Source organism: Ambystoma mexicanum, chromosome 1p, assembly GCF_040938575.1.
Source record: "Ambystoma mexicanum isolate Mex_15411 chromosome 1p, UKY_AmexF1_1, whole genome shotgun sequence".
NCBI classification, from domain to species: Eukaryota; Metazoa; Chordata; class Amphibia; order Caudata; family Ambystomatidae; genus Ambystoma; species Ambystoma mexicanum.
The window spans coordinates 227,899,341-227,922,670 of record NC_090921.1 but is presented as its reverse complement, the minus strand read 5'-3'; positions in this window follow the sequence as shown (position 1 = coordinate 227,922,670).

Sequence of the window (23,330 nt, the reverse complement as noted above, 5' to 3'; positions counted from 1 at the left end):
CATCAGTGGGTGGTGCTCCAGCATCTCTTGTCCATCATTGTGTGGTGATCTAGCATGTCTTGTCCATCAGTGGGTAGTGCTCTTGCGTGTCTTGTCCATCAGTGGGTGGTGCTCGAGCATGTCTTGTCCATCAGTGGGTGGTGCTCGAGCATGTCTTGTCCATCAGTGGGTGGTGCTCTAGCATTTCTTGACAATCAATAGGTGGTCCTCTAGCATGTCTTATCCATCATGTGTGGCTGCTCCAGCATGTCATATCCATCAGTCGGTGGTGCTCTAGCATGTCTTGTCCATCATGTGTGGCTGCTCTAACATGTCTTATCCATCAGTGTGTGGTGCTCTAGCGTGTCTTGTGCATCAGTGGGTGGTGCTCCAGCGTGTCTTATCCATCAGTGGGTGGTGCTCAAGCATGTCTTATCCATCAGTGTGTGGTGCTCTAGCAAGTCTTGTCCATCATGTGTGGCTGCTCTAGCATGTCTTATCCATCAGTGTGTGGTGCTTTAGCATGTTTATCTATCAGTGTGTGATGCTCCACGATATCTTATCCATCAGTGTGTGGTGATCTAGCATGTCTTGTTCATCTGTGTGGTGCTCTAGCAAGTCTTCTCCATCATTGTGTTGTGCACTTGCATGTCTTGTCCATCAGTGTGTGGTGCTCTAGCATGTCTTGTCCATCATGTGTGGCTGCTCTAGCATGTCTTGTCCACCAATGTGCGGTGCACCAGCATGTCTTATCCATCAGTGTTTGGTGCCCTAGCATGTCTTATCAATCACTTGGTGGTGCTCTAGCATGTCTTGTCCATCAGTGTGTGGTGCTCTAGCATGTCTTGTCCATCATGTGTGGCTACTCTAGCATGTCTTATCCATCAGTGTGTGGTGCCCTAGCATGTTTTATCAATCACTTGTTGGTGCTCTAGCATTTCTTATCCATCAGTATGTGGTGTTTTAGCCTGTCTTATCATTGTGTGGTGATCTAGCATGTCTTGTCCATCAGTGGGTGATACTCCAGCATGTCTTGTCCATCAATTTGTGGTGCTCTAGCGTGTCTTGTCCATCAGTGGGTGGTAGTTTAGCGTGTCTTGTCCATCAGTGGGTGGTGCTCCAGTGTGTCTTATCCATCAGTGGGTGGTGCTCAAGAGTGTCTTATCCATCAGTGTGTGGTGCTCTAGCATGTCTTGTCCATCATGTGTGGCTGCTCTAGCATATCTTATCCATCAGTGTGTGGTGCTCTAGCATGTTTATCTATCAGTGTGTGGTGCTCCAGCATATTTTATCCATCAGTGTGTGGTGCTCTAGCATGTCTTGTCCATCAGTGTGTGGTGCTCTAGCATGTCTTGTCCATCATGTGTGGCTACTCTAGCATGTCTTATCCATCAGTGTGTGGTGCCCTAGCATGTCTTATCAATCACTTGTTGGTGCTCTAGCATTTCTTATCCATCAGTATGTGGTGTTTTAGCCTGTCTTATCATTGTGTGGTGATCTAGCATGTCTTGTCCATCAGTGGGTGGTACTCCAGCATGTCTTGTCCATCAATTTGTGGTGCTCTAGCATGTCTTGTCCATCATGTGTGGCTACTCTAGCATGTCTTATCCATCAGTGTGTGGTGCCCTAGCATGTCTTATCAATCACTTGTTGGTGCTCTAGCATTTCTTATCCATCAGTATGTGGTGTTTTAGCCTGTCTTATCATTGTGTTTTGATCTAGCATGTCTTGTCCATCAGTGGGTGGTACTCCAGCATGTCTTATCAATCACTTGGTGGTGCTCGAGCATGTCTTATCCGTCAGTACGTCGTGTTTTAGCCTGTCTTATCCATCAGTGTGGGGTGCTCTAGCATGTCTTATCCATCAGTGGGTGGTGCAAGAGCATGTCTTATCCATCAGTGGATGGTGCTCTGGCATGTCTTGTCCATCAATGTGTGGTGCACCAGCATGTCTTGTCCATCAGTGTGTGGTGCCCTAGCATGTCTTGGCAATCACTTGGTGGTGCTCTAGCATATCTTATCCGTCAATGTGTGGTGTTTTAGCCTGTCTTATCCATCAGTTTGGGGTGCTCTAGCATGTCTTATCCATCAGTGGGTGGTGCAAGAGCATGTCTTGTCCATCAGTGAGTGGAGCTCTAGCAAGTCTTTTCCATCAGTGTGTGGTGCTTTAGCATGTCTCATCCATCAGTGTGTGGTGCTCTAGCATGTCTTGTCCATCACTGGGTGGTTCTCTAGCATGTCTTATCCATCGGTGGGTGGTGCTCCAGCATCTCTTGTCCATCATTGTGTGGTGATCTAGCATGTCTTGTCCATCAGTGGGTAGTGCTCTTGCGTGTCTTGTCCATCAGTGGGTGGTGCTCGAGCATGTCTTGTCCATCAGTGGGTGGTGCTCGAGCATGTCTTGTCCATCAGTGGGTGGTGCTCTAGCATTTCTTGACAATCAATAGGTGGTCCTCTAGCATGTCTTATCCATCATGTGTGGCTGCTCCAGCATGTCATATCCATCAGTCGGTGGTGCTCTAGCATGTCTTGTCCATCATGTGTGGCTGCTCTAACATGTCTTATCCATCAGTGTGTGGTGCTCTAGCGTGTCTTGTGCATCAGTGGGTGGTGCTCCAGCGTGTCTTATCCATCAGTGGGTGGTGCTCAAGCGTGTCTTATCCATCAGTGTGTGGTGCTCTAGCAAGTCTTGTCCATCATGTGTGGCTGCTCTAGCATGTCTTATCCATCAGTGTGTGGTGCTTTAGCATGTTTATCTATCAGTGTGTGATGCTCCACGATATCTTATCCATCAGTGTGTGGTGATCTAGCATGTCTTGTTCATCTGTGTGGTGCTCTAGCAAGTCTTCTCCATCATTGTGTTGTGCACTTGCATGTCTTGTCCATCAGTGTGTGGTGCTCTAGCATGTCTTGTCCATCATGTGTGGCTGCTCTAGCATGTCTTGTCCATCAATGTGCGGTGCACCAGCATGTCTTATCCATCAGTGTTTGGTGCCCTAGCATGTCTTATCAATCACTTGGTGGTGCTCAAGCATGTCTTATCCGTCAGTGCGTGGTGCTTTGGCATGTCTTGTCCATCAGTGCGTGGTGCTCTAGTAAGTCTTATCCATCAGTATGCGGTGCTCTAGCATGTCTTATCAATCACTTGGTGGTGCTCTAGCATGTCTTGTCCATCAGTGTGTGGTGCTCTAGCATGTCTTGTCCATCATGTGTGGCTACTCTAGCATGTCTTATCCATCAGTGTGTGGTGCCCTAGCATGTCTTATCAATCACTTGTTGGTGCTCTAGCATTTCTTATCCATCAGTATGTGGTGTTTTAGCCTGTCTTATCATTGTGTGGTGATCTAGCATGTCTTGTCCATCAGTGGGTGTTACTCCAGCATGTCTTGTCCATCAATTTGTGGTGCTCTAGCGTGTCTTGTCCATCAGTGGGTGGTAGTTTAGCGTGTCTTGTCCATCAGTGGGTGGTGCTACAGTGTGTCTTATCCATCAGTGGGTGGTGCTCAAGAGTGTCTTATCCATCAGTGTGTGGTGCTCTAGCATGTCTTGTCCATCATGTGTGGGTGCTCTAGCATATCTTATCCATCAGTGTGTGGTGCTCTAGCATGTTTATCTATCAGTTGTGGTGCTCCAGCATATTTTATCCATCAGTGTGTGGTGCTCTAGCATGTCTTGTCCATCAGTGTGTGGTGCTCTAGCATGTCTTGTCCATCATGTGTGGCTACTCTAGCATGTCTTATCCATCAGTGTGTGGTGCCCTAGCATGTCTTATCAATCACTTGTTGGTGCTCTAGCATTTCTTATCCATCAGTATGTGGTGTTTTAGCCTGTCTTATCATTGTGTGGTGATCTAGCATGTCTTGTCCATCAGTGGGTGGTACTCCAGCATGTCTTGTCCATCCATTTGTGGTGCTCTAGCGTGTCTTGTCCATCAGTGGGTGGTAGTTTAGCGTGTCTTGTCCATCAGAGGGTGGTGCTCCAGTGTGTCTTATCCATCAGTGGGTGGTGCTCAAGCGTGTCTTATCCATCAGTGTGTGGTGCTCTAGCATGTCTTGTCCATCATGTGTGGCTGCTCTAGCATATCTTATCCATCAGTGTGTGGTGCTCTAGCATGTTTATCTATCAGTGTGTGGTGCTCCAGCATATTTTATCCATCAGTGTGTGGTGCTCTAGCATGTCTTGTCCATCATGTGTGGCTGCTCTAGCATGTCTTGTCCATCAGTGTGTGGTGCTCTAGCATGTCTTATTCATCAGTGTGCGGTGCTCTAGCATGTCCTATCCATCAGTGGGTGGTGCAAGAGCATGTTTTATCCATCAGTGGGTGGTGCTCTAGCATGTCTTGTCCATCAATGTGTGGTGCACCAGCATGTCTTGTCCATCAGTGTGTGGTGCCCTAGCATGTCTTGTCAATCACTTGGTGGTGCTCTGGCATGTCTTATCCGTCAGTGCGTGGTGTTTTAGCCTGTCTTATCCATCAGTTTGGGGTGCTCTAGCATGTCTTATCCATCAGTGGGTGGTGCAAGAGTATGTCTTTTCCATCAGTGCGTGGAGCTCTAGCAAGTCTTTTCCATCAGTGTGTGCTGCTTTAGCATGTCTCATCCATCAGTGTGTGGTGCTCTAGCATGTCTTATCCATCAGTGGGTGGTTCTCTAGCATGTCTTATCCATCAGTGGGTGGTGCTCCAGCATCTCTTGTCCATCATTGTGTGGTGATCTAGCATGTCTTGTCCATCAGTGGGTGGTGCTCCAGCATGTCTTGTCCATCAATTGGTGGTACTCTAGCGTGTCTTGTCCATCAGTGGGTGGTGCTCTAGCGTTTCTTGTCCATCAGTGGGTTGTGCTCCAGCATGTCTTGTACATCAGTGCATGGTGCTGTAGCATGTCTTATACATCAGTGGGTGGTGCTCCAGCATGTCTTATCAATCAGTTGGTGGAGCTCTAGAATGTCTTGTCCATCAGTGTGTGGTGCTCTAGCATGTCCTGTCAATCAGTTGGTGGTGCTCTAGCATTTCTTATCCATCAGTGTGTTGTGATCTAACATGTCTTGTCCATCAGTGCTTGGTTCTGTAGCAAGTCTTGTCCATCAGTGGGTGCTGCTCTTGCGTGTCTTGTCCATCAGTGGGTGGTGCTCGAGCATGTCTTGTCCATCATGTGTGGCTGCTCTAGCATTTGTTGTCCATCAGTAGGTGGTTCTCTAGCATGTCTTATCCATCATGTGTGGCTGCTCCAGCATGTCTTATTCATCAGTGGGTGGTGCTCTAGCATGTCTTGTCCATCATGTGTGGCTGCTCTAACATGTCTTATCCATCAGTATGTGGTGCTCTAGCGTGCTTGTCCATCAGTGGGTGGTGCTCCAGCGTGTCTTATCCATCAGTGGGTGGTGCTCAAGTGTGTCTTATCCATCAGTGTGTGGTGATCTAGCAAGTCTTGTCCATCATGTGTGGCTGCTCTAGCATGTCTAATCCATCAGTGTGTGGTGCTCTAGCATGTTTATCTATCAGTGTGTGGTGCTCCAGCATATCTTATCCATCAGTGTGTGGTGCTCTAGCATGTCTTGTTCATCTGTGTGGTGCTCTAGCAAGTCTTCTCCATCATTGTGTTGTGCACTTGCATGTCTTGTCCATCAGTGTGTGGTGCTCTAGCATGTCTTGTCCATCATGTGTGGCTGCTCTAGCATGTCTTGTCCATCAATGTGTGGTGCACCAGCATGTCTTGTCCATCAGTGTTTGGTGCCCAAGCATGTCTTAGCGATCACTTGGTGGGGCTCTAGCATGTCTTATCCGTCAGTGTGTGGTGCTCTAGCATGTCTTGTCCATCAGTGCGTGGTGCTCTAGCAAGTCTTATCCATCAGTATGCGGTGCTCTAGCATGTCTTATCAATCACTTGGTGGTGCTCTAGCATGTCTTGTCCATCAGTGTGTGGTGCTCTAGGATGTCTTGTCCATCATGTGTGGCTGCTCTTGCATGTCTTGTCCATCAGTGGGTGGTGCAAGAGCATGTCTTGTCCATCAGTGCGTGGAGCTCTAGCAAGTCATTTCCATCAGTGTGTTGTGTTTTAGCATGTCTCATCCATCAGTGTGTGGTGCTCTAGCATGTCTTGTCCATCACTGGGTGGTTCTCTAGCATACCTTATCCATCAGTGGGTGGTGCTCCAACATGTCTTGTCCATCATTGTGAGGTGATCTAGCATGTCTTGTCCATCAGTGGGTGGTGCTCCAGCATGTCTTGTCCATCAATTGGTGGTGCTCTAGCGTGTCTTGTCCATCAGTGGGTGGTAGTCTAGTGTGTCTTGTCCATCAGTGGGTGGTGCTCCAGCGTGTCTTATCCATCAGTGGGTAGTGCTCAAGCATGTCTTGTCCATCATGTGTGGCTGCTCTAGCATGTCTTATCCGTCAGTGTGTGGTGCTCTAGCATGTTTATCTATCAGTGTGTGGTGCTCCAGCATATCTTATCCATCAGTGTCTGGTGCTCTAGCATGTCTTGTTCATCAGTGTGGTGCTCTAGCAAGTCTTCTCCATCATTGTGTTATGCACTTGTATGTCTTGTCCATCAGTGTGTGGTGCTCTAGCATGTCTTGTCCATCATGTGTCGCTGCTCTAGCATGTCTTGTCCATCAATGTGTGGTGCACCAGCATGTCTTGTCCATCAGTGTTTGGTGCCCTAGCATGTCTTATCAATCACTTGGTGGTGCTCTAGCATGTCTTATCCGTCAGTGCGTGGTGCTCTAGCATGTCTTGTCCATCAGTGCATGGTGCTCTAGTAAGTCTTATCCATCAATATGCGGTGCTCTAGCATGTCTTATCAATCACTTGGTGGTGCTCTAGCATGTCTTGTCCATCAGTGTGTGGTCCTCTAGCATGTCTTGTCCATCATGTGTGGCTGCTCTAGCATGTCTTGTCCATCAGTGTGTGATGCCCTAGCATGTCTTATCAATCACTTGGTGGTGCTCTAGGATGTCTTATCCGTCAGTATGTGGTGTTTTAGCCTGTCTTATCCATCAGTGTGGGGTGCTCTAACATGTCTTATCCATCAGTGGGTGGTGCAAGAGCATGTATTATCCATCAGTGGACGGTGCTCTAGCATGTCCTGTCCATCAATGTGTGGTGCACCAGCGCGTCTTGTCCATCAGTGTGTGGTGCCCTAGCATGTCTTGTCAATCACTTGGTGGTGCTTTAGCATGTCTTATCCGTCAGTGTGTGGTGTTTTAGCCTGTCTTATCCATCAGTTTGGGGTGCTCTAGCATTTCTTATCCATCAGTGGGTGGTGCAAGAGCATGTCTTGTCCATCAGTGCGTGGAGCTCTAGCAAGTCTTTTCCATCAGTGTGTGGTGCTTTAGCATGTCTCATCCATCAGTGGGTGGTGCTCTAGCATGTCTTGTCCATCATGTGTGGCTGCTCTAAAATGTCTTATCCATCAGTGTGTGGTGCTCTAGCATGTTTATCTATCAGTGTGTGATGCTCCACGATATCTTATCCATCAGTGTGTGGTGCTTTAGCATGTCTTGTTCATCTGTGTGGTGCTCTAGCAAGTCTTCTCCATCATTATGTTGTGCACTTGCATGTCTTGTCCATCAGTGTGTGGTGCTCTAGCATGTCTTGTCCATCATGTGTGGCTGCTCTAGCATGTCTTGTCCATCAATGTGCGGTGCACCAGCATGTCTTATCCATCAGTGTTTGGTGCCCTAGCATGTCTTATCAATCACTTGGTGGTGCTCAAGCATGTCTTATCCGTCAGTGCGTGGTGCTTTGGCATGTCTTGTCCATCAGTGCGTGGTGCTCTAGTAAGTCTTATCCATCAGTATGCGGTGTTCTAGCATGTCTTATCAATCACTTGGTGGTGCTCTAGCATGTCTTGTCCATCAGTGTGTGGTGCTCTAGCATGTCTTGTCCATCATGTGTGGCTACTCTAGCATGTCTTATCCATCAGTGTGTGGTGACCTAGCATGTCTTATCAATCACTTGTTGGTGCTCTAGCATTTCTTATCCATCAGTATGTGGTGTTTTAGCCTGTCTTATCATTGTGTGGTGATCTAGCATGTCTTGTCCATCAGTGGGTGGTGCTCCAGCATGTCTTGTCCATCAATTCGTGGTGCTCTAGCGTGTCTTGTTCATCAGTGGGTGGTAGTTTAGCGTGTCTTGTCCATCAGTGGGTGGTGCTCCAGTGTGTCTTATCCATCAGTGGGTGGTGCTCAAGCGTGTCTTATCCATCAGTGTGTGGTGCTCTAGCATGTCTTGTCCATCATGTGTGGCTGCTCTAGCATATCTTATCCATCAGTGTGGGGTGCTCTAGCATGTCTTATCCATCAGTGGGTGGTGCAAGAGCATGTCTTATCCATCAGTGGGTGGTGCTCTAGCATGTCTTGTCCATCAATGTGTGGTGCACCAGCATGTCTTGTCCATCAGTGTGTGGTGCCCTAGCATGTCTTGTCAATCACTTGGTGGTGCTCTAGCATGTCTTATCCGTCAGTGTGTGGTGTTTTAGCCTGTCTTATCCATCAGTTTGGGGTGCTCTAGCATGTCTTATCCATCAGTGGGTGGTGCAAGAGCATGTCTTTTCCATCAGTGCGTGGAGCTCTAGCAAGTCTTTTCCATCAGTGTGTGCTGCTTTAGCATGTCTCATCCATCAGTGTGTGGTGCTCTAGCATGTCTTGTCCATCACTGGGTGGTACTCTAGCATGTCTTATCCATCAGTGGATGGTGCTGCAGCATCTCTTGTCCATCATTGTGTGGTGATCTAGCATGTCTTGTCCATCAGTGGGTGGTGCTCCAGCATGTCTTGTCCATCAATTGGTGGTGCTCTAGTGTGTCTTGTCCATCAGTGGGTGGTGCTCTAGCGTGTCTTGTCCATCAGTGGGTTGTGCTCCAGCATGTCTTGTACATCAGTGCATGGTGCTGTAGCATGTCTTATACATCAGTGGGTGGTGCTCCAGCATGTCTTATCAATCAGTTGGTGGTGCTCTAGAATGTCTTGTCCATCAGTGTGTGGTGCTCTAGCATGTCTTGTCAATCAGTTGGTGGTGCTCTAGCATTTCTTATCCATCAGTGTGTTGTGCTCTAACATGTCTTGTCCATCAGTGCTTGGTTCTGTAGCAAGTCTTGTCCATCAGTGGGTGCTGCTCTTGTGTGTCTTGTCCATTAGTGGGTGGTGCTCGAGCATGTCTTGTCCATCATGTGTGGCTGCTCTAGCATTTCTTGTCCATCAGTAGGTGGTTCTCTAGCATGTCTTATCCATCATGTGTGGCTACTCCAGCATATCTTATTCATCAGTGGGTGGTGCTCTAGCATGTCTTGTCCATCATGTGTGGCTGCTCTAACATGTCTTATCCATCAGTGTGTGGTGCTCTAGCGTGTCTTGTCCATCAATGTGTGGTGCACCAGCATGTCTTGTCCATCAGTGTGTGGTGCCCTAGCATGTCTTGTCAATCACTTGGTGGTGCTCTAGCATGTCTTATCCGTCAGTGTGTGGTGTTTTAGCCTGTCTTATCCATCAGTTTGGGGTGCTCTAGCATGTCTTATCCATCAGTGGGTGGTGCAAGAGCATGTCTTTTCCATCAGTGCGTGGAGCTCTAGCAAGTCTTTTCCATCAGTGTGTGCTGCTTTAGCATGTCTCATCCATCAGTGTGTGGTGCTCTAGCATGTCTTGTCCATCACTGGGTGGTACTCTAGCATGTCTTATCCTGTCACGACTCGCTCCCTTCGCTCCCGTTCCCGCCACTTGGGGGCATGTTTTGGGGCTTATTCCCTGCTGGACATTTCCTCCGAACCTAATGCCACAGTGCTGCAATGAACTGGGAGCGCTAAATCCCTATTTTCCAAACTACTTCCCTTCCGGATCCATTCCAGGTTTTTGGCAGCCAGCATGCTTCTTTAACCAAATGACTGTGCTTCCCAGAATGCCTGGCCCACTGCTCCACCTCCACCCTTGCAGGACAAGGTTGGGTGGAGGATAGGCAACACCTGTGGCTGCAGGTGCAGCAGTCAGCACACCTGAGGCGTGTGCTCGTTAACAGCTTTAAAAGCCTCAGTCTCACTTCAGTCCAGCGCTGGTCATCGTCTGCAGTGTTCCTGTTTTGACTAGTCCCTGGTTTCTTGTTCCTTGCCTTTTGTACCTACTTTCTTGTTCCTGTTTTCTTGTTTCCTCCGCCCTGAATTTCGGATTCATGAGCTAATTGATTTCTGCTCCCTTGATTTCCCTTTTTGTCTTCCTCTGTTTGCAGGCAGCATTTCTCAGTGCTTTCCCCTTTTAGATGCAGCCCAGTTTGTCTGTGTTCTATATTTCTTTGACTCTGTCCTTTGCTGCTGTTACCCATTTACCTTAGCCTTCCTCTTAGTTTAGTTTCCTGTCTTTTCCTTGGAGGGGTAGGGAAAAGTTTGCATTGGTTATTTAGCTTTTTCCCTGCTCCTGATCCTTACTTCTATTGGGATCCATTTCAGGTTTTTCCTTAGCTCTTCTGCATTTATTTTCCCTTTTGATTTTAGGTGTGGTGTGCGGTTGTTAGCTAGCTCCTGTGTGAATGCTTATGTTTTCCTCACTATTTGTTATCACTATTTCAACTTAGGTATTTAGTTTTCTGCAGCGGATCACGCTCGGCTGCCTTCCAGCCTTCACCCTTGCCCTGCCGGGCTCCCCACATTACAGCGGATCACGCTCTGCTGCCTTCCAGCCTCCGCCCTTGTCCTCTGGGCTCCCTGCCCTGCAGCCTGCCTCGCTCCGGTTACCTTCAGCCCTTGTCCTCTTGGGCCCCCTGTTCTACAGTCTACCTCTCCCTGGCAACCTACAGCCCTTGCCCTCTGGACCTTCCTACTTCTCCCATTGCTGTTCTAGCCTCTCGGGGTCCCAGTTTCATCAACAGGATTCGTGGGCTAGCTGACATTCAAGAGGTATATCTCGTCCTTGTGAGTACAGTTCTTAGTTCCCTTATTTGATTCCATCAGAGTGTTAGTTCACAGATCCTGTCATTGCTTGCCCTCCACGTGGGTTTAGCGCTGTCGGTACCTGTAACAGCAATTGGGGGTAAGGCGCTTGCCGACTTTCCTCGCGGTCAGGTGCTTACCCCACATCCCTTTTCATATATTGGGTTTAAAATCACACTCTGTTTGCACTCCTGGCTTCTAGCATACATGAGTCATTGTTCCTATGTGCACATTTCCCTTGCCATATTCGCTGCCTTAGTATTCGCAGGACTAATCCTGACAGTATCCTGACAGTATGACCAGCCCAAAATTCCCATTGAATATGGCAAGTTTAAGAAAGAAAGGCAGCAAGGCCTCTAACAAGTTAGTACAGAAAGCTTCCCCTACATTTACCTGTGACAATCAAATCACTAGTCTTGGTTTAAATGAACTCCTTGTCACGAATGGGCATTTACGAGCAAAGTATTTTTCCCATAGGATGGCACATCCTACATTGCCTGATCCTAGTTCGATCTTTTGTTCTGATCCCGATTCTATGTCAGCGCAAGCCTTAGCCGCAGAAAACAACACACTGTTAGACTTAGTATACAAGAGTACCTCTGTTGTTGAACCCCATGATTCCAGTTGTGCTTCATCTCAGATAGAACAGTTTCATGGTACAAACATAACGAATGGAGGGGTTCCTTGCATAACTTCAGTTTTCTACTCTCAGCCCAAATACTTCTTTGCACAAGTACATACGGTAGTCCCTAATGTCAAGAGGTCTAAGGTCAATAGATTACTTAAGGGTAACACAGACCAAGTTAGTATGAGAAAGTATAAATCTCAGAACCTGAAAGCAGTTGAGGACAATGCACAATCGGTGCACATCCAGATTGCTAGTGCAGGATCCAGCCCTGATGCCACTATGCCTCCCCCTGTGCCTACTGATAGTGATGTACAGCTAATGCAGGGCATGCTAAGAGCTAAGCTTGAGGAGTTAACACAAGAATTCATTTCTTTACAAGAGGAGAATAAGATCTTGCACGCATTCCTGAATACACCTCAGACTTTATCCATTGATGTTGATGAAGTGAACACAGTTCAGCCCCTGAGTGCAGAGACTTTGGTAAACCATGATAATTGCCAATATGTTAGATCTATTGGAAGTGAAAGTCTTTCTTCTAGCACAGCGCTCAATCTGGGCACAGTTTCTAACAATTGTTCTGCTGATTGTCAGGGATTGCAGTTAGCTGAAGATTCACAAGCCACTCCTTTACCTAAAGTTTCCTGTGTAGCAGTCTGTCATAATTCTGAGCTAGCACACATACAAACTTCTGATCTTCAAACACAATACACAAAGGTGACATACACAGATTCAGTCACTACAGTAGGCTTAGGTCCTGCTCTTGATACAGCTGCTGAGACTGAAGTAGATGTTAAAGCTGATGTGGAAAACGATCTTACCTCTGGGTTCACTCTTCCTTCTGCCAATCCTGATCAATACGAACAGTCAGAGACAGTACAGATTTCATGTTCTGATGAACTCATTCCACAGTATACAGAACCAAAAGACCAGCAGGCGATTCCTGAACTGTTGATTGTTAATCTGCCTCTTTCAGAAGCTAAGACAGAGGAATGGACAATTGACGAAATCCTGATTAACAGAGACTTTACTATGGTGATTCCACTGGTTGATTTTGACTTCCACAAAGAAAGAGACTCTGTGTCACCCACTAAAGAAAAGGTCTGCAAGAGTACAGTTCAGTCCTTGGTTACTGGAGCCAAGGAGTCTAATGCCCTAAAGGTGCCCTCCATTCCTGAGTCACCAATGTGTCTATCAACTTCTGAGACTTCTGGGTGTCCTCCTACAACCATTGACTCTTCTATGATCCAATCCACAGCCCTGCAGTCTTCTTTGGTACACGTGTCTTCAATCAATGAACCGCTGCCATGTCTGCCATTTAATCAAGAGCCTCCACCATGCACGGGGTCAGTCCCAAAGACCCTGACATGTTTGGATTCAGCTACCGAGATGGCTCCAACTTGCATGCCTTCAGCTTCAAAGTTTCCTCTGGCCTGCCTGTCTTCAGCTACAGTGACTCATCCAGAAGATCATCCTTCAGCCAGAGAGCCTCCGATAGTCCATCATATGTGCATGTCTTCAGTTCCAGAGTCTATTGCTGGTTTGCCTTCAGTTCATGAGACACCGGTATCCTGCTTAGCCTTGCTTCCAACATCAGAGGTATACCTGTCTACACCATCAGATCCTGCTGTATTTTCTACTGCTCCAGACAGTCCTCCTGAATCCCAAACATCTACTGTCGATGAACGTTTAGATTGCCTTTCTTTTGCTTCAGGAGGAGCACCAGAATGCCTGCCTTTTCCACAAGACGATTCTTCCAACTGCTTCACTTTAGCATCAGAGCTTCCTAAAAATGCAGCATCAGAGTTTGAGACTTTTGCCAGCTCCCGCTTCAGAGTCATCAAGCTGGAACAAGTGGTGAGTCAGAACCACTCACCTGGGTATGCACAGGGGGTGGTGCAGACCGGCGTATTACCTACAGAACTTGTGCAACAGAATTCCGCCAAGAAGCACCAGTTGGGTGCTAGTAGCCAAAGGAAGGGAATGTCTGCTGCAGTTCAAGATGTGTCTGTTAACGCTCCTTCTGCGAGTGTGCCTGAAGTACCAAGTACTGTGTCTATCACTCCTATCAGTATGCCAAACGTCCCTGCTGTTGTATCCAACGTGCAACAAAGTAGCTACACGACTGTCACCAGGAGTACCAGCCTCGTACAACCCATTGGACTTCCAGGCATCCAAGGTGTAGAACATGTGCAGTCAAACCTTAATCATTTTCAACCACAAGCTTTTTCCCAGATGGATGACAGAAAAAGATCTGAACCTCTACCTCAGCCGCCACCTTCTCTAATGGCTGAACGTGAACATTTCCTGAAGCCAGCAACTTCCTCACCTCCCGCATGTCCGCTCTCGGCAGAAAGGCTAACAGAACTTCTACCATTGTCTAAGGCAAGTTGCACCAGTCTGCCTCCCTCCTCAAAGACTTACAAGGGTCCACTCCCAGTGACTGAGCTTCCTGGACCTTTCAACGTTGCTTCAGGTCTTGCAAGTCCTTCATGCCCTTCTTCGAACCATGAGTCTCTTCCTCACCAGAAACCACCGTTTCCATCAGTATCACCTCCAAAGACAAAGCACTCCTATCATGGAAGCCCATCTGCCTTTGCCCACAAGCCACCATTTCCATCAGTGCCACCTCCAAAGAAAAAGCACTCCCATCATGGAAAGAAGAAGTCGCGTGCGGGTGGCGGGCAGCCGAAGAGGGCCGTAGGAGGGGGTATACTGTCACGACTCGCTCCCTTCGCTCCCGTTCCCGCCACTTGGGGGCATGTTTTGGGGCTTATTCCCTGCTGGACATTTCCTCCGAACCTAATGCCACAGTGCTGCAATGAACTGGGAGCGCTAAATCCCTATTTTCCAAACTACTTCCCTTCCGGATCCATTCCAGGTTTTTGGCAGCCAGCATGCTTCTTTAACCAAATGACTGTGCTTCCCAGAATGCCTGGCCCACTGCTCCACCTCCACCCTTGCAGGACAAGGTTGGGTGGAGGATAGGCAACACCTGTGGCTGCAGGTGCAGCAGTCAGCACACCTGAGGCGTGTGCTCGTTAACAGCTTTAAAAGCCTCAGTCTCACTTCAGTCCAGCGCTGGTCATCGTCTGCAGTGTTCCTGTTTTGACTAGTCCCTGGTTCCTTGTTCCTTGCCTTTTGTACCTACTTTCTTGTTCCTGTTTTCTTGTTTCCTCCGCCCTGAATTTCGGATTCATGAGCTAATTGATTTCTGCTCCCTTGATTTCCCTTTTTGTCTTCCTCTGTTTGCAGGCAGCATTTCTCAGTGCTTTCCCCTTTTAGATGCAGCCCAGTTTGTCTGTGTTCTATATTTCTTTGACTCTGTCCTTTGCTGCTGTTACCCATTTACCTTAGCCTTCCTCTTAGTTTAGTTTCCTGTCTTTTCCTTGGAGGGGTAGGGAAAAGTTTGCATTGGTTATTTAGCTTTTTCCCTGCTCCTGATCCTTACTTCTATTGGGATCCATTTCAGGTTTTTCCTTAGCTCTTCTGCATTTATTTTCCCTTTTGATTTTAGGTGTGGTGTGCGGTTGTTAGCTAGCTCCTGTGTGAATGCTTATGTTTTCCTCACTATTTGTTATCACTATTTCAACTTAGGTATTTAGTTTTCTGCAGCGGATCACGCTCGGCTGCCTTCCAGCCTTCACCCTTGCCCTGCCGGGCTCCCCACATTACAGCGGATCACGCTCTGCTGCCTTCCAGCCTCCGCCCTTGTCCTCTGGGCTCCCTGCCCTGCAGCCTGCCTCGCTCCGGTTACCTTCAGCCCTTGTCCTCTTGGGCCCCCTGTTCTACAGTCTACCTCTCCCTGGCAACCTACAGCCCTTGCCCTCTGGACCTTCCTACTTCTCCCATTGCTGTTCTAGCCTCTCGGGGTCCCAGTTTCATCAACAGGATTCGTGGGCTAGCTGACATTCAAGAGGTATATCTCGTCCTTGTGAGTACAGTTCTTAGTTCCCTTATTTGATTCCATCAGAGTGTTAGTTCACAGATCCTGTCATTGCTTGCCCTCCACGTGGGTTTAGCGCTGTCGGTACCTGTAACAGCAATTGGGGGTAAGGCGCTTGCCGACTTTCCTCGCGGTCAGGTGCTTACCCCACATCCCTTTTCATATATTGGGTTTAAAATCACACTCTGTTTGCACTCCTGGCTTCTAGCATACATGAGTCATTGTTCCTATGTGCACATTTCCCTTGCCATATTCGCTGCCTTAGTATTCGCAGGACTAATCCTGACAGTATCCTGACATATCCATCAGTGGATGGTGCTGCAGCATCTCTTGTCCATCATTGTGTGGTGATCTAGCATGTCTTGTCCATCAATGTGTGGTGCACCAGCATGTCTTGTCCATCAGTGTGTGGTGCCCTAGCATGTCTTGTCAATCACTTGGTGGTGCTCTAGCATGTCTTATCCGTCAGTGTGTGGTGTTTTAGCCTGTCTTATCCATCAGTTTGGGGTGCTCTAGCATGTCTTATCCATCAGTGGGTGGTGCAAGAGCATGTCTTTTCCATCAGTGCGTGGAGCTCTAGCAAGTCTTTTCCATCAGTGTGTGCTGCTTTAGCATGTCTCATCCATCAGTGTGTGGTGCTCTAGCATGTCTTGTCCATCACTGGGTGGTACTCTAGCATGTCTTATCCATCAGTGGATGGTGCTGCAGCATCTCTTGTCCATCATTGTGTGGTGATCTAGCATGTCTTGTCCATCAGTGGGTGGTGCTCCAGCATGTCTTGTCCATCAATTGGTGGTGCTCTAGTGTGTCTTGTCCATCAGTGGGTGGTGCTCTAGCGTGTCTTGTCCATCAGTGGGTTGTGCTCCTGCATGTCTTGTACATCAGTGCATGGTGCTGTAGCATGTCTTATACATCAGTGGGTGGTGCTCCAGCATGTCTTATCAATCAGTTGGTGGTGCTCTAGAATGTCTTGTCCATCAGTGTGTGGTGCTCTAGCATGTCTTGTCAATCAGTTGGTGGTGCTCTAGCATTTCTTATCCATCAGTGTGTTGTGCTCTAACATGTCTTGTCCATCAGTGCTTGGTTCTGTAGCAAGTCTTGTCCATCAGTGGGTGCTGCTCTTGTGTGTCTTGTCCATTAGTGGGTGGTGCTCGAGCATGTCTTGTCCATCATGTGTGGCTGCTCTAGCATTTCTTGTCCATCAGTAGGTGGTTCTCTAGCATGTCTTATCCATCATGTGTGGCTACTCCAGCATATCTTATTCATCAGTGGGTGGTGCTCTAGCATGTCTTGTCCATCATGTGTGGCTGCTCTAACATGTCTTATCCATCAGTGTGTGGTGCTCTAGCGTGTCTTGTCCATCAGTGGGTAGTGCTCCAGAGTGTCTTATCCATCAGTGGGTGGTGCTCAAGTGTGTCTTATCCATCAGTGTGTGGTGATCTAGCAAGTCTTGTCCATCATGTGTGGCTGCTCTAGCATGTCTTATCCATCAGTGTGTGGTGTTCTAGCATGTTTATCTATCAGTGTGTGGTGCTCCAGCATATCTTATCCATCAGTGTGTGGTGCTCTAGCATGTCTTGTTCATCTGTGTAGTGCTCTAGCAAGTCTTCTCCATCATTGTGTTGTGCACTTGCATGTCTTGTCCATCAGTGTGTGGTGCTCTAGCATGTCTTATCCATCAGTCGGTGGTGCAAGAGCATGTCTTATCCATCAGTGGACGGTGCTCTAGCATGTCCTGTCCATCAATGTGTGGTGCACCAGCATGTCTTGTCCATCAGTGTGTGGTGCCCTAGCATGTCTTGTCAATCACTTGGTGGTGCTTTAGCATGTCTTATCCGTCAGTGCGTGTTTTAGCCTCTCTTATCCATCAGTTTGGGGTGCTCTAGCATTTCTTATCCATCAGTGGGTGGTGCAAGAGAATATCTTGTCCATCAGTGCGTGGAGCTCTAGCAAGTCTTTTCCATCAGTGTGTGGTGCTTTAGCATGTCTCATCCATCAGTGGGTGGTGCTCTAGCATGTCTTGTCCATCATGTGTGGCTGCTCTAACATGTCTTATCCATCAGTGTGTGGTGCTCTAGCGTGTCTTATTCATCAGTGGGTGGTGCTCAAGTGTGTCTTATCTATCAGTGTGTGGTGCTCTAGCAAGTCTTGTCCATCATGTGTGGCTGCTCTAGCATGTCTTGTCCATCAGTGTGTGGTGCCCTAGCATGTCTTATCAATCACTTGGTGGTGCTCTAGCATGTCTTATCCGTCAGTACGTGGTGTTTTAGCCTGTCTTATCCATCATTGTGCGGTGATCTAGCATGTCTTGTCCATCAGTGGGTGGTGCTCCAGCGTGTCTTATCCATCAGTGGGTAGTGCTCAAGCGTGTCTTATCCATCAGTGTGTGGTGCTCTAGCATGTCTTGTCCATCATGTGTGGCTGCTCTAGCATGTCTTATCCGTCAGTGTGTGGTGCTCTAGCATGTTTATCTATCAGTGTGTGGTGCTCCAGCATATCTTATCCATCAGTGTCTGGTGCTCTAGCATGTCTTGTTCATCTGTGTGGTGCTCTAGAAAGTCTTCTCCATCATTGTGTTATGCACTTGTATGTCTTGTCCATCAGTGTGTGGTGCTCTAGCATGTCTTGTCCATCATGTGTCGCTGCTCTAGCATGTCTTGTCCATCAATGTGTGGTGCACCAGCATGTCTTGTCCATCAGTGTTTGGTGCCCTAGCATGTCTTATCAATCACTTGGTGGTGCTCTAGCATGTCTTATCCGTCAGTGCGTGGTCTCTAGCATGTCTTGTCCATTAGTGCATGGTGCTCTAGTAAGTCTTATCCATCAGTATGCGGTGCTCTAGCATGTCTTATCAATCACTTGGTGGTGCTCTAGCATGTCTTGTCCATCAGTGTGTGATGCCCTAGCATGTCTTATCAATCACTTGGTGGTGCTCTAGGATGTCTTATCCGTCAGTATGTGGTGTTTTAGCCTGTCTTATCCATCAGTGTGGGGTGCTCTAGCATGTCTTATCCATCAGTGGGTGGTGCAAGAGCATGTCTTGTCCATCAGTGCGTGGAGCTCTAGCAAGTCTTTTCCATCAGTGTGTGGTGCTTTAGCATGTCTCATCCAACAGTGTGTGGTGCTCTAGCATGTCTTGTCCATCACTGGGTGGTTCTCTAGCATGTCTTATCCATCAGTGGGTGGTGCTCCAGCATTTCTTGTCCATCATTGTGTGGTGATCTAGCATGTCTTGTCCATCAGTGGGTGGTGCTCTTGCGTGTCTTGTCTATCAGTGGGTGGTGCTCGAGCAAGTCTTGTCCATCAGTGGGTGGTGCTCTAGCATTTCTTGTCCATCAATAGGTGGTCCTCTAGCATGTCTTATCCATCATGTGTGGCTGCTTCAGCATGTCATATTCATCAGTGGGTGGTGCTCTAGCATGTCTTGTCCATCATGTGTGGCTGCTCTAACATGTCTGATCCATCAGTGTGTGGTGTTCTAGCGTGTCTTGTCCATCAGTGGGTGGTGCTCCAGCGTGTCTTATCCATCAGTGGGTGGTGCTCAAGAGTGTCTTATCCATCAGTGTGTGGTGCTCTAGCAAGTCTTGTCCATCATGTGTGGCTGCTCTAGCATGTCTTATCCATCAGTGTGTGGTGCTCTAGCATGTTTATCTATCAGTGTGTGATGCTCCAGCATATCTTATCCATCAGTGTGTGGTGCTCTAGCATGTCTTGTTCATCTGTGTGGTGCTCTAGCAAGTCTTCTCCATCATTGTGTTGTGCACTTGCATGTCTTGTCCATCAGTGTGTGGTGCTCTAGCATGTCTTGTCCATCATGTGTGGCTGCTCTAGCATGTCTTTTCCATCAATGTGCGGTGCACCAGCATGTCTTATCCATCAGTGTTTGGTGCCCTAGCATGTCTTATCAATCACTTGGTGGTGCTCTAGCATGTCTTATCCGTCAGTGCGTGGTGCTTTGGCATGTCTTGTCCATCAGTGTGTGGTGCTCTAGTAAGTCTTATCAATCAGTATGCGGTGCTCTACCATGTCTTATCAATCACTTGGTGGTGCTCTAGCATGTCTTGTCCATCATGTGTGGCTGCTCAAGCATGTCTTGTCCATCAATGTGCGGTGCACCAGTATGTCTTGTCCATCAGTGTTTGGTGCCCTAGCATGTCTTATCAATCACTTGGTGGTGCTCTAGCATGTCTTATCCGTCAGTGCGTGGTGCTTTGGCATGTCTTGTCCATCAGTGCGTGGTGCTCTAGTAAGTCTTATCCATCAGTATGCGGTGCTCTACCATGTCTTATCAATCACTTAGTGGTGCTCTAGCATGTCTTATCCGTCAGTACGTGGTGTTTTAGCCTGTCTTATCCATCATTGTGCGGTGATCTAGCATGTCTTGTCCATCAGTGGGTGGTGCTCCAGCATGTCTTGTCCATCAATTGGTGGTGCTCAAGCGTGTCTTGTCCATCAGAGGGTGTTAGTCTAGCGTGTCTTGTCCATCAGTTGGTGGTGCTCCAGCGTGCCTTATCCATCAGTGGGTGGTGCTCAAGCGTGTCTTATCCATCAGTGAGTGGTGCTCTAGCATGTCTTGTCCATCATGTGTGGCTGCTCTAGCATGTCTTATCCATCAGTGTGTGGTGCTCTAGCATGTTTATCTATCAGTGTGTGGTGCTCCAGCATATCTTATCCATCAGTGTGTGGTGCTCTAGCATGTCTTGTTCATCTGTGTGGTGCTCTAGCAAGTCTTCTCCATCATTGTGTTGTGCACTTGCATGTCTTGTCCATCAGTGTGTGGTGCTCTACCATGTCTTGTCCATCATGTGTGGCTGCTCTAGCATGTCTTGTCCATCAATGTGCGGTGCACCAGCATGTCTTGTCCATCAGTGTTTGGTGCTCTAGCATGTCTTATCCGTCAGTGCGTGGTGCTTTGGCATGTCTTGTCCATCAGTGTGTGGTGCTCTAGTAAGTCTTATCCATCAGTATGCGTTGCTCTAGCATGTCTTATCTATCACTTGGTGGTGCTCTAACATGTCTTGTCCATCAGTGTGTGGTGCTCTAGCATGTCTTGTCCATCATGTGTGGCTGCTCTAGCATGTTTTGTCCATCAGTGTGTGGTGCCCTAGTATGTCTTATCAATCACCTGGTGGTGCTCTAGCATGTCTTATCCGTCAGTACGTGGTGTTTTAGCCTGTCTTATCCATCATTGTGTGGTGATCTAGCATGTCTTGTCCATCAGTGGGTGGTGCTCCAGCATGTCTTGTCCATCAATTGGTGGTGCTCTAGCGTGTCTTGTCCATCAGTGGGTGATAGTCTAGCGTGTCTTGTCCATCAGTGGGTGGTGCTCCAGCGTGTCTTATCCATCAGTGGGTGGTGCTCAAGCGTGTCTTATCCATCAGTGAGTGGTGCTCTAGCATGTCTTGTCCATCATGTGTGGCGGCTCTAGCATGTTTTATCCATCAGTGTGTGGTGCTCTAGCATGTTTATCTATCAGTGTGTGGTGCTCCAGCATATCTTATCCATCAGTGTGTGGTGCTCTAGCATGTCTTGTTCATCTGTGTGGTGCTCTAGCAAGTCTTCTCCATCATTGTGTTGTGCACTTGCATGTCTTGTCCATCAGTGTGTGGTGCTCTAGCATGTCTTGTCCATCATGTGTGGCTGCTCTAGCATGTCTTTTCCATCAATGTGCGGTGCACCAGCATGTCTTATCCATCAGTGTTTGGTGCCCTAGCATGTCTTATCAATCACTTGGTGGTGCTCTAGCATGTCTTATCCGTCAGTGCGTGGTGCTTTGGCATGTCTTGTCCATCAGTGTGTGGTGCTCTAGTAAGTCTTATCAATCAGTATGCGGTGCTCTACCATGTCTTATCAATCACTTGGTGGTGCTCTAGCATGTCTTGTCCATCATGTGTGGCTGCTCAAGCATGTCTTGTCCATCAATGTGCGGTGCACCAGTATGTCTTGTCCATCAGTGTTTGGTGCCCTAGCATGTCTTATCAATCACTTGGTGGTGCTCTAGCATGTCTTATCCGTCAGTGCGTGGTGCTTTGGCATGTCTTGTCCATCAGTGCGTGGTGCTCTAGTAAGTCTTATCCATCAGTATGCGGTGCTCTACCATGTCTTATCAATCACTTAGTGGTGCTCTAGCATGTCTTATCCGTCAGTACGTGGTGTTTTAGCCTGTCTTATCCATCATTGTGCGGTGATCTAGCATGTCTTGTCCATCAGTGGGTGGTGCTCCAGCATGTCTTGTCCATCAATTGGTGGTGCTCAAGCGTGTCTTGTCCATCAGAGGGTGTTAGTCTAGCGTGTCTTGTCCATCAGTTGGTGGTGCTCCAGCGTGCCTTATCCATCAGTGGGTGGTGCTCAAGCGTGTCTTATCCATCAGTGAGTGGTGCTCTAGCATGTCTTGTCCATCATGTGTGGCTGCTCTAGCATGTCTTATCCATCAGTGTGTGGTGCTCTAGCATGTTTATCTATCAGTGTGTGGTGCTCCAGCATATCTTATCCATCAGTGTGTGGTGCTCTAGCATGTCTTGTTCATCTGTGTGGTGCTCTAGCAAGTCTTCTCCATCATTGTGTTGTGCACTTGCATGTCTTGTCCATCAGTGTGTGGTGCTCTACCATGTCTTGTCCATCATGTGTGGCTGCTCTAGCATGTCTTGTCCATCAATGTGCGGTGCACCAGCATGTCTTGTCCATCAGTGTTTGGTGCTCTAGCATGTCTTATCCGTCAGTGCGTGGTGCTTTGGCATGTCTTGTCCATCAGTGTGTGGTGCTCTAGTAAGTCTTATCCATCAGTATGCGTTGCTCTAGCATGTCTTATCTATCACTTGGTGGTGCTCTAACATGTCTTGTCCATCAGTGTGTGGTGCTCTAGCATGTCTTGTCCATCATGTGTGGCTGCTCTAGCATGTTTTGTCCATCAGTGTGTGGTGCCCTAGCATGTCTTATCAATCACCTGGTGGTGCTCTAGCATGTCTTATCCGTCAGTACGTGGTGTTTTAGCCTGTCTTATCCATCATTGTGTGGTGATCTAGCATGTCTTGTCCATCAGTGGGTGGTGCTCCAGCATGTCTTGTCCATCAATTGGTGGTGCTCTAGCGTGTCTTGTCCATCAGTGGGTGATAGTCTAGCGTGTCTTGTCCATCAGTGGGTGGTGCTCCAGCGTGTCTTATCCATCAGTGGGTGGTGCTCAAGCGTGTCTTATCCATCAGTGAGTGGTGCTCTAGCATGTCTTGTCCATCATGTGTGGCGGCTCTAGCATGTCTTATCCATCAGTGTGTGGTGCTCTAGCATGTTTATCTATCAGTGTGTGGTGCTCCATCATATCTTATCCATCAGTGTGTGGTGCTCTAGCATGTCTTGTTCATCTGTGTGGTGCTCTAGCAAGTCTTCTCCATCATTGTGTTGTGCACTTGCATGTCTTGTCCATCAGTGTGTGGTGCTCTACCATGTCTTGTCCATCATGTGTGGCTGCTCTAGCATGTCTTTTCCATCAATGTGTGGTGCCCCAGCATGTCTTGTCCATCAGTGTTTGGTGCCATAGCATGTCTTATCAATCTCTTGGTGGTGCTCTAGCATGTCTTATCTGTGAGTGTGTTCTGCTCTAGCATGTCTTGTCCATCAGTGCGTGGTGCTCTAGTAAGTCTTATCCATCTTTATGCAGTGCTCTAGCATGTCTTATCAATCACTTGGTGGTGCTCTAGCATGTCTTGTCCATCAGTGTGTGGTGCTCTAGCATGTCTTGTCAATCAGTTGGTGGTGCTCTAGCATTTCTTATCCATCAGTGCGTCGTGCTCTAACATGTCTTGTCCATCAGTGCTTGGTGCTGTAGCAAGTCTTGTCCATCAGTGGGTGCTGCTCTTGCATGTCTTGTCCATCAGTG